This window comes from Emys orbicularis, chromosome 2 (assembly GCF_028017835.1).
Source record: "Emys orbicularis isolate rEmyOrb1 chromosome 2, rEmyOrb1.hap1, whole genome shotgun sequence".
Classification (NCBI taxonomy): Eukaryota; Metazoa; Chordata; order Testudines; family Emydidae; genus Emys; species Emys orbicularis.
The window spans coordinates 140,120,724-140,132,405 of NC_088684.1; positions in this window are offsets into that span (position 1 = coordinate 140,120,724).

The following is an 11,682-nucleotide window of genomic DNA, read 5'->3' on the forward strand; positions in this document are numbered from 1 at the left end:
CACGTAAACAGTGCTCAGGCCTGGACCTTGAATGATGATATTATCACCTGTATTACAATTATGCCTAAGGCCCCAACCAAGGTCAGGGACCCATGCTTGCCATCTCTATTCAGGAACGTATCCCTAGGCAGGACAGCCCTTAAGCATGTCAAATGAGACTTAAGGACATGCCTTAAGTGCTGTCCCGAATAGGGTTACAGAGCCTGGATGTTGGACTCTACTAATTCATTTTTGTGGTGTACTAAAAACTGTACTAAAATTACCAACTATCACACATTAAGAGTAAAGTGTTTCCTAGTCCTGCTAGCAGGCTCTGTAGGGAAAGCATGTGATCTGGGTCTTCAGCAGTCAGTCTGCAAAGAGTCAGACTAAAGCAAGACAGGGGGAGTCATACCTCTCTGCCGTAGGGAGCAGCCTGCTTTGTCTCTCTCAGGTTTTTTTGGTTGTTGCTTGTAAGGGTTCTGGATTCTAAGAAATAAAGCCATGTTACATTGTAACCTTCCAAAAAGAGTGTTTTGTGTTTATATTTATCTTCTGTGTGTATGCTGTGAATGTAGACATTTTTATTTATTCAGATTTATAAAAATGTTAATTAAGGGCATTTATCCATACTCTCTAGGTGCCCTTGACATAACTGAAAATACACCCTAAGTGCAGCAGTACAATATAATATAAACCATCACAAGTAGCTCTTTTGGATTATATGCAGACATGCAGGTTAAAAATAAATGGGATGGGAATCTCTTGACAGTTAACATACTACAGATCCTACCCTGGACACATGATACCCATATGCAGTAAAGTACATTTAACCCTTCCTAAGAGGGACTCCAGCCAACAGCAGGTCTTTTGACTGCCAGTTCTCTGAGAAGTACCATGTGTCAGTTTAAGGGAAGTCTCAGGGATTTGTCACAGTAGTAACCCAGTGTCACTACGTTACCATGTCACCAGGAGAGTATTCTATGCTGCCTTCAAAGAGCCTTCAAATTCTATGCTGCTTTTGTCTTTCTAAAAAATACACAAATTGTCTGTCCCTTCCACCAATTATTACTTCTCTGCTGCTTACTTATATTTCAGGACACAGTAGTCAATTGTTCACATGCAGAGGCCAACACTGCAAGACATTCCAAAAGCATGAACGCTTTGTGCTCCAGATTGGTTTTACGCGGAATATTTTGCTGAGACAGAGCCAGATTGCAAGTTCCTTACTCACATGGGTATGATTTACTCAGCCAGTTAGACTCTACTGTTTTCATCTTTAAATAAAGAAAGATCCAGCTATCCCTGACCACCACATAACCTAGCCACCATTGGTTGACTTGTCTGTCCAATTATCATTTATTTGTAGCAATGGGGTCGAGAAAAATGCATTTGAGCATTGAAACACCCAGTCCGACAACTAAATTAAGGATTTATCTATATGGAGAAAATTGACTGGAATACCTATGCAGAATAAGAATGCCCACAAGTGGAGTTATTCTGAAACAGCTATTGTACTTTAAGTTCGCATACACCCTACCTGATTCTAGAATAGATTCCCCATATAGACAAGCCCTAAGCTAAGACCCTGGAAACCTTCAGAAAAATGTATCAAACTGCCTAGTGTTTTTAAAATAAGACTTATTACAAGTAAACCGCCCACAGCAGAATGGATGCAGGCTAAGAACTGTACTAAGTCACATAAAATAATTACCTGTCTCCTTCCGAAGCATGCCCACCAACTCTGTTTTTGCATAGACAAATGCTTTAGAAACATTATGTGTTGTATGGGCCTGTGGAGACGCAACTGGACCAGTACTGTTTGTTGTTCTTTGGTTTTTGTTTTTTTTAAGCAGTATCTTTATTCCTGTTTCTAAAGCTGCACACAACTCAAACCTTGCAGCTGGTTGTTAGAATGCCAAGGGGACTTAATCACGAGTTCACTGTGCTGCCGTGAGCAAAGAGAGTTGTTTAAAAGCAGTTCCTATGAGAGATTTATTCCTTGCAGATTTAAACAACTATCCCCAGAAAATTCGTTGCATCATCAAGAAATGAACCTAGATACAGGACCACAGCTCTGCCTGTAAGTAGCTTATTTGTTTCTCTGCCTGGAATAGTACTTAGCACATGGGTAGTACTAAATTACCTACAACTGTTATCAGATTATAGCAGCTAGAGAAACAGTTATAACTTTTAAAGTGATCGTATTCCAATAATAAACACAGAAGACGTGTAAATGATCCACAGAGATTCAGTGAATAAGATGCCTACCATTATGTAAGCGGGGGAATGGTCCCGCTATTGTGGGGAACTTTCCTGGCTTCTGCACTACCCCGGTGAAGTGGGCTAACGAAAGGATCCGAGTCCTCGCTCCCACTTCCTTTACCCAGAGGCCTCCCTGCCCTTGAGGACTCCCCTTCCACTCTCCTGTCTGGCAGAGTCCTCGTAAACCCCGACAAGGCTGGGCCCAGGATTCCTGGGGGGCTCGACCCCCAACCCTGCTGTGGTCACCTAGGACAGGGGCTAGGGTGTCCCCACTCCGGGGTACTCTCTTTGCACTGGGCACCTCCCTGACCCACTGATCATTTTATACAATTTAAAGCAAATACAAGTTATTTAATTAACAATTACTTTTAAAAAAGAATAAGGAAAAATGGAAAAGGTTAAAGGAAACACATCACCCTGCTCTGAGGCAGGGAATATCACAAGCAGTGTCTCTGGAACGTCAGGGCAGTTCACAGTCTGTTCCTTGTAGGTCCCGGGCCTCCTTCTCAGGCCCTGGCTGTGCTGCAGGGACGCTGTGGGTTGGACACTTGCTCTGGCGGTGGCCACACGCTCTCAGGCTCTAGGTGGCAGGACCCTTCTTCCCAGCGTCGCCCCCGCCCTGTCAGGGTTACGATCCCCCTCCAAGTCTGGCCTGCAAGGCCTCTTGGCTGAGGTATCTCCCTGCGCTGGGCCCACTGCCAGGGTCCCCCTCACTCTCCCCAGCTGCTCACCGCACCCAGCTCCGGACTGCTCCAGCCCCAGCTCCAGCTCCACTCTGCCTCAGCACGGCTGCTGCTGCTGCTCTGCCTCCAGCTCCCTGGGCTGCTTCTCTGGCCCCTCTGGCTCTGGTTGCTACAGCTCTGCTCCCAGGGCAGGTCTGCTCTGCAGGCTGCTTCTGTAACTCTGCTTTGGGGCTGCAGCTCTGCTCCCAGCAACTTAGCTCAGGCCCCTCTCTGTCCTGGCTGTGCTCTGGCTTTGGGGCTGCAGCTCTGCTCCCAGCTCAGGATCTGCTCTCCCTGGGCTTTGTCTCTGGCTCTGTGGCTGCGCCTCTGGCCCCTCTGGATCTGGCACGGTTCTGCTCTCCAGCTCAGCTTGGGCCCCTGCTTTCTCCTTAGCTCGGCCCCACTCAGTCTGACCCAGGCAATTCCAGCTCACACGGAGGACGGGACCTCCCTGGCCTCCTGACCCTCTGATTAGCCTGCCCGCCCTGTCAATCAGGCTGATCTGGAGCATTGGCCTCTCCCCATTGTTCCTGGGGACTGTCAGTCTCAGGCTCCTGATTTGCCATCGACCCTTCCCCTTTTAGTACTGGGAGCTAGCCAACCAAAACACCCCCACTGAATGTTAGTAAGGGGGCAACAGTCCCCTTACATATACAATAGGTAAGTTATTGATTAAATATTCCTTAAATAGGTAGGTGCAGTTTGGGTCCTCTAGTTCTTTGTATACTTTATTATTAATATCAATTATTTGTATTACTGTAGCATCTAGAAGCACAGTCACATTATGCTAGGCACTGTACAAACACAAAACAAAAAAGACACTTGTCTTTCTCTCTGAAGCACAATTATGGGAGATAATACTTTGCATGTGTATAGTGCATTTTATCCAAAGGTTTCAGAGTGCCTTTCAATAATTAATTTGGCCTCACAATGCCAGAGAGGAGTAATTATGGCCATTCCAAAAATGGGGAAACTGAGGCACAAACAGGGTTAAGTGACTTGCACATGGCCACACAGCAAGTCAGCGAGTCATGTTTGCCTTCAGAGCTGTTTGTGCTGGAGACTGTAGTGTACTGTAAAAGAAAATAGACCAGTTCTTCTGCTACTGTAAGTCAGCATAGCTGTGTTGGAGCCAATGGAGCAACACCCATTTACACCAGCTAGGAATATGGCCCTGTGTGTGCATGCAGTGGATTACATCAACCAGCCCATGAGTTTGTGGGTGGAGAAATGGGATCTCAATTTGCAGCAATTTGCTGACAGGATTCATCTTTAGAGGTACTGATTTATATTGATTAACCTGGCCCAGATATTTATTTGCTAGAGATGTTACCACTTACGGACTAATCAAATGGATTTGGAAATCCTTCAGAAATATTCAGGAAGCAAGGAAAATCCCCTACTTAGACAGCATGCTCAGCAGAGATCATGAACTCTAAAACATTAATTATCAGCATCACGAATGGCTGGTGCTATTAGATGTAGTTTGCTTGAGGAATCACAGGCTAATTGCATTTTCTTTTTGATCAAATGGAATGCCAAGGGCTTGGCTTTGCAACAGTCATGTGTTTGTTGGGAAATGTTCCTAGCTAGAACAAACTGTTCTGTGCCTGTAAAAGTTGAATGACTTCCCAGCAAGGACTTTCCCTGCCCTCCCCTTCCCCTCGTCACGCCTCTATATATTTTGGACTATCAGTTACCTAATAAAATGCACTGTTTGCCTCTATCAGCACCTTGGAGAGCTTTGGCGAACTTCCCCGTGACCTGTGGATTTCATAAACTCCTGCTTTGCATTAAAACACAAGAATATTCAACTATAAGCATTTACCCGACCATTCAGACTAACTGCATGAGCATTCTCTTGTGCTGTTTCAGTGCTACTCTTATATCAACAAGATCAGAGCTTCATCACCCTGATTCTTTATTGAAAAGTCCTCCAGCATTTTACAGAAGAGGAGAAGCCCTTCAAGGAGCTCGGTTTAAAACTAGAATTTAACAGAGAATTAGGCATCTGGTATAGAATTTATAGGACAGTTTAAGAAACCTATAGAAAAGAGTGGGAACCTATTTGATTTAGACCTTGTCAACAAATGGTAAAGATGTTTTTTATATGACAGGCACAAACAATCAAAAATCTCAGCTAGTTTAAAACTCACAGCCGGCCACCTTGGAGAACATCTCCAATTCTGCAGTTCTTCTCCAGCAAGTCTCCCATTGATTCTATGGGACTGAACCCTTTACACCCGATTTTCATTTTTAGTAAGGTTCCTTTTTCACTGCTTTGGCAAAGGGGCCTTAGTGTAAATGAGAAATCAGGCCTTAAGTTTCTACATGTAAGTTACTTGATATAAATGGACATTAGAATAGTATTTGGTTATTTGGACAGGAGTAATCTATGTGTGCTAATGGCCAAATGGATCTTCTTAGAATCAATGGCCGTGTCCAAAAGACGACAAATAGATTTTGCTGGATCGGCCCCTCATAATTTTCCTAACATTTCTTTTCCCTTTTGTTTACAGCCGCAGAGGTTCCTGGAAGCCTGCTCTCATTTTCCTTCTCCTCTGAGTATGTACATGCTACACAAGCCAATGGCATTTACTCGTGTGCTTTACCATATGCTGATGCATGCAGTGTGAATGCCTATATAGGAGTTGGAATAAAAACTATGGGATTTCAGTGGCAATTTAAGCAGTTAGAAAGAAATGACCTCAGTATTTGGGTCATTCACTATTTCGCTTCTGAATTCATTTCACAGTTAGTTTAATGTAGATTATAGATTAATAGATGATAAAACCAGCAGGGATCATTGTGATCATCAAGTCTGACCTCTTGTATAACACAGGCCATAGGACTTTTTGAATTAATTCGTGTTAGAACTAGAGCATCTCTTTTATGTTTGGCTTACACAACTCCCTCAGCAACCAAGCATCAGTGAATCAATCTGAGTCCAATTTCTCCACTGCCTTGCACCTGTGTCATCATCTATGCCTGTGAAGCTGGGTGCAAGCTGCTGCCATTAATTTGGTGGCATTTTATACATGTTCACTTTGCCCAGGGACACAAGAGGTAAAGCATCATAGGGAAAAAAAATCAAATCATCTACAGTGTAGAACTTCTGGTTCCATTTTTTAACTAAATCTTATTTAAAATATTTGTTTACGTAGGTGAAGGAGGGGGATTTTTATTTTGTTTCCAGCTGCAATTATGAAAGGGTTTACTTTAGTGTTACGGGAACAGTTGCCGTCTGGAAAATTCAACCACTCCAGATGGCCACTGGAGCATTTAACTCTTTTGGAGCCTGGGTGACCAAAATCAGTTCTCTGGGCCCAAAGCATTCAGACACAACATATAGTAGTCAACAGAAATGGGATTTTCTTTGTTTCTTTATACGATAAAACCTGGATAAAGCATGTGCATTTTTCAATCTGATAATAAAACTGGTCACCGATGAATAGGCTCCACAGGGTACACACTCAGCTTGCTATCATTTTATTTATCTTTCTATCCATCCATCCATAGGGGTAGGTTTACTGGATGTGTACTAGCTCCTAGTAGTTCTTGCTTTATTTGCCTTCTGGGTTTTGAGCCTTTATGGTTCACATTTTCAAGCTTTCCGCCATAACCATGAGAGCTACAAAAGGGTAATCTTTTTTTTAAATGAATCATAGAATCATAGAATATCAGGGTTGGAAGGGACCTCAGGAGGTCATCTAGTCCAACCCCCTGCTCAAAGCAGGACCAATCCCCAATCCCCAATTTTTGCCCCAAATTTTGAAAGTGGAGATTCTCACATAATCACATGACTCCAGGAGCTTGAGCTTTAAGAAAAATGCCGAATATCATGAGACAAGTCACAAGAGTTGGCAACCTCCACAAAGCTGTAACTGAGGGAAGAATCTGCTCCACAATAACAGGTCAATGCCCATTTGCAATGAAGAGAAACAATCTGGAAAAAGACAAACAGATCCTGGTTAGGGAGGGGTCGCTAGCACACGGGAGTGGGAGTCATGGTTTCTCTGTTATCCTGGCAATCACCAAGCTTCATGCAGATGACCCTCTGCATTCACAAACTCTGACATCTCTCCACTGAGCTGTTTTGTTTTCTGCAGCACTACAAATCCTGCTTTTGAGTAATATGGAATCCTCAAGAATTGCAGGGGCGGGGGGGAATCATTCCGGCACAGGACTGCAGAAAGTCTGTGCAAATTTCCAAAACAGCAGTGTTACCAACTCATGATTTCTACCAAGAGTCTAACAATATTTGATGTTTTACTTAAAACCCCCGCTCCTGTGAGGAGAACCTCAGCACTCTCTTCTTTTTCTTTTTTTTTTTTTTTCTTTTTTTTAAAGTGGGTCCTTTGGTAGTTGCAGAGAAAATCTTGAAGACATGAGCCAAGTACACCCCACCATCTCAAAAAACAGAAGGCAAACAAAGAGAATGCAACATTTAAAATCTCATGATTTTAAAGCTAATTTCGGGATTCTTTTCAGACCTCACTCTGGGTTGTTGAGCATTTTGGATTGGCCATACTGTAAAAGGCCCTGTGCACAGGAGTGGTTTTTCTCCCTAGGTGTGAAGAAAGCTCTGCACAGGGATCAGCTGGGACTCCACATTCAGCTTTCCTTAGGGAAGATGTGCATCAGCCAAACAAGTTATTGGGCTCAATAAGGAGGTTGCAGAGTGAAATTTAATGGCCTGTGATATACAGGAGGTCAGACTAGACCGGTGATTCTCAACCAAGGGTACGTGTCAACCAAGGGTACAGCGGTCTTCCAAGCAGGGCCGGCTCTAACTTTTTTACCGCCTCAGGCAAAAAGGAAGAGCGCTGCCCCACCGTACACCCCCCCGCGAGCGCCGCGCCGCCGTACCCCTCCCGCGAGTGCCACGCAGCCAAACCCCCCCCAGCGCCGCGCAGCCGAAATCCCTGGCCCCTCAGCACCACGCACCCGAAGCCCCGCCCCTGAGCGCCACGCAAGCCCCCGCCCCCCCAGCGCCGCGCTGCCCGAAGCCCCTGCCCCCCCTCCGAGCGCTGTGCCGCGCCGCACCAAGCCCCTGCCCCCCCTCCGAGCGCTGTGCCACGCCGCACCAAGCCCCCGCCCCCCCCTCCGAGTGCCGCGCCAACCCCCAGCCCCCCCATCCGAGTGCTGCGCCGCCCGAAGCCCCACCTCCCCCAGCGCCGCGGAAACAAAAAAAAACCCTCCAGCGCTGCCCCTACGAACCAAAAATAAATAAATAAATAAATAAATAAATAAAAACCCGAGCGCCGCCCTGCCCCAAGGTGCTGCCCCAAGCACGTGCTTGGTGGGCTGGTGCCTGGAGCCGGCCCTGCTTCCAGGGGGTACTCAACTCATCTAGATCAGTGGGTTGCAGCCCCCGGGGGAGTCATGGGACAGCTTTGGGGGGGTTGCAAGTGCAAGGCCAACAGTAGAGGGTGGCAAGCAGGGAAAATGCCTGGGGTTTCACACCATAGGGAACCCCACAAAGTTAAGTTATATTCTTCAGCCCCACTGCCTGGGGCTCAGGCTTCAGACAAGGCTCACAAGTGAAAGACAGGCTCTCAAGCATCACACTGAAATGTAAGTACAATATTTATAGTGCAATGGATTTATTTGATCATTAGAAGGTAAAAATGAGAGAGAGTCCGCCATTTTTCAGCAATAGCGCGCTGGGACGCTTCTGTATTTTTATGTCTGATTTGGTAAGCAAGTTGTTTTTAAGTGAGGTGAAATTTGGGGGTACACAAGCCAAATCAGACTCCTGAAAGGGGTACAGTTGTCTGGAAAGGTTGAGAACTACTGGGCTAGATGATTCCTTCTGGCCTTAAACTGTGGAATCTATTAATTTAAAAGGTGGGGGGCAGGGAAGGAGGTCAGGTCATGAGAACCTCTCAGTGCTTCATTTTAGCCATGTGTATAATTAAGAGTGTGATAGCCACAGGGGCTGCCAGGCTTAGAATACTTGGAAAGGTTTGAATGAAGGGGAAATGCGTTAAAGTGCAAAGCGTTATCTTCCCAAGGCTTTATGATGAAGAGCAAGGAAGAAAATATCACAAAAACTAATTTGACATAGGCTCTTTTAATTAGACTATGACTCAGAGTTTCTAGGGAAATAGAAATCCTGTTTTATAGCTGTCCTAAAAAGGAAGACACTGATTTTTGCTACCAGATAGACATGCCATTTAAAATCCAATAGTGAGCAGGTACCCAGAATTGTTTTCCTCCAACCCAGCCCTGTAATAATTCACAATTAGATATCTGTACTCCCTCTCAAGGTGGCATATTGCCCACTCCCAGCAAGGCTGAATCTGGAGAATGTTCAGACGGGAGATCGTCAAGGAAAACCTAGGCAGGGCCGGCACCAGGCAACCAAGCTGGTGCTTGGGGCGGCACCTGGAGGGGGGCGGCGCGGCGCTCGGGCCGCCGGGGAGAGCGGGGCCACAGCCGGGCTCGCCGCCCTCCCCCCGGCGTTCTGGCCGCCCTCCCCCCGCGCCCTCCCCCCGGCTGCCGGGGGGGAGAGCCGAGCCCCAGCCGGGGCTCGCCGCCCTCTCGCCGCCCTGCCCCCGGCGCTCTGGCCGCCGGGGGGAGAGCCGAGCCCCCGCCGGGGCTCGCCGCCCTGCCCCCGCCGGGGCTCGCCGCCCTGCCCCCAGCGCTCTGGCCGCCGGGGGGGGCGGGAGAGCTGAGCCCCCGCCGGGGCTCGCCGCCCTCCTCCCAGGGCTCCGGCCGCCCTCCCCTCTGGCGCCCTCCCCCCGGCCGCCGGGGGGAGAGCGGAGCCCCCGCCGGGGCTCCCCACCCTCGCCCCGGGGCTCCGGCCGCCCTCCCCCCGGCGGGAGAGCGGAGCCCCCGCCGGGGCTCGCCGCCCCCCCGGCTCCGCCCCCCCCCCCCCGCGGGGGGGGGGAGGGGCGGAGGCTTTTTTGCCTGGGGCGGCAAAAAAGCCAGAGCCGGCCCTGAACCTAGGGCAGGGGTCGGCAACGTTTGGCACGCGGCTCGCCAGGGTAAGCACCCTGGCGGGCCGGGCCAGTTTATTTACCTGCTGACGCGGCAGGTTCGGCCGATCGCGGCCCCCACTGGCCGCGGTTCGCCGTCGTGGGCCAACGGGGGCGGTGAGAAGCCACGGCCAGCACATCGCTCGCCCGCGCCGCTTCCCGCCGCCCCCATTGGCCCGGGACGGCGAACCGCGGCCAGTGGGGGCCGCGATCGGCCGAACCTGCCGCGTCAGCATGTAAATAAACTGGCCCGGCCCGCCAGGGTGCTTACCCTGGCGAGCCGCATGCCAAACGTTGCCGACCCCTGACCTAGGGTATGGCATTGGTGATTCAATAGAGGTTACGTATCATTGTTTATTGTTGTTATTATTATTAAAATAACTAGCACTATATAGCACTCTTCAAAGTGCTTTACAAAAGGAATTAAGTATCATTATCCCCATTTTACAGATCAGGAAACTGAAGGGACTTGACAAAGGCCAGTGGCAGAGGCAGGACTAGAATCTTGGTTTCCCCGTCCCAGTCCAGTGTTCTATCCACTAGACAACACTGCCTTCTTAAGCACTATTAGTCAGCTGTTGTGTTTCACCCTACAGGTAGGTGAAATTATTATTTGTGTATTTATAAGGCCATATTCCGTCAGAGCACTATGGATCTGCAACTGCCAGGAACCTTTTGGAGTGAGTGACTCCAAATTTGACTTTCTGCAATCCCACAGAAAGGTCACTTTGCAGAAATTTACAACACGGGAAAGGATGGGGCCTACAGGTCGGGTTCTGTGGTTGCCTTCCCCACACCTACATAAACAATAAAGCCAAAGTTCAAAGTCACTTTGGCTTGGGCAAGCCCCTTCTCCCCCATGCCTTAGTTTTTCCACCTGTAATAATAATACTGACCTCCTTTGTAAAGTGATCTTTGAGATCTCTGAATAAAAAGCACAATTAAAAAAAAAACTAGGTGTTGTTATTATTAAAGGGGTGAACTTAGCTTCTAACTCCGAGTCTGTGTGCTTTGATGAGAACAGGGTACGGATTCAGCCTGTGCGGAACCACTAGACAGCAACCCAGCACAACTTGCCAAGTAATGAGCTTTTCTCACACTGTAAGAATAACAATTCTCACACCAGTGCGCTGAGTGTGTTCTTAATTCCTTCCCGGGTGCCCCAAAACAATGCAAGTAAGTTAACAATGGAAAGGTTGCAAGCCCGTCCCTAAGGGATCTACATGAGCAAGAACTTAAATCAATGAATTAAAAGGTAAATTTACAAAAAAAAAAAAAAATGATTAGGCCTCCAACTACTTCCATTCAGTGCTTTCCTTTTCTACTGTACCTGCAGTACCAAAAGAGCCAGAGACCTCATTCATCTGCCACCGATTCCAGTTAAAATAAAACCGCTGAATGATGGAAAGGATCAATCCACACACAACCATGTTCCATCCTGTTTAGCTTTCACAACTACAGGGTACAGCCAATATTTTTTAGCTTTGCTTCAGGGCAAACAGCCTGTTAATGTTTTTTTGTTTTGTTTTGTTTTGTTTTTGTATTGTTTATGGACTTGTACTTCCTGGAGCATTAATGGATTTCATTCTTATCTAATGCATTTTGTAGCTATCACTTTTTCTGGCTTTGTTTTGGTAACTTCAAGAAAGAAAAAAAAAGACTACTCAGTGCTTATAGCGTTTTTCATGTTCAGAGCACTGTACGAACAAATCCTCAAAACACTGTGGGAGGCA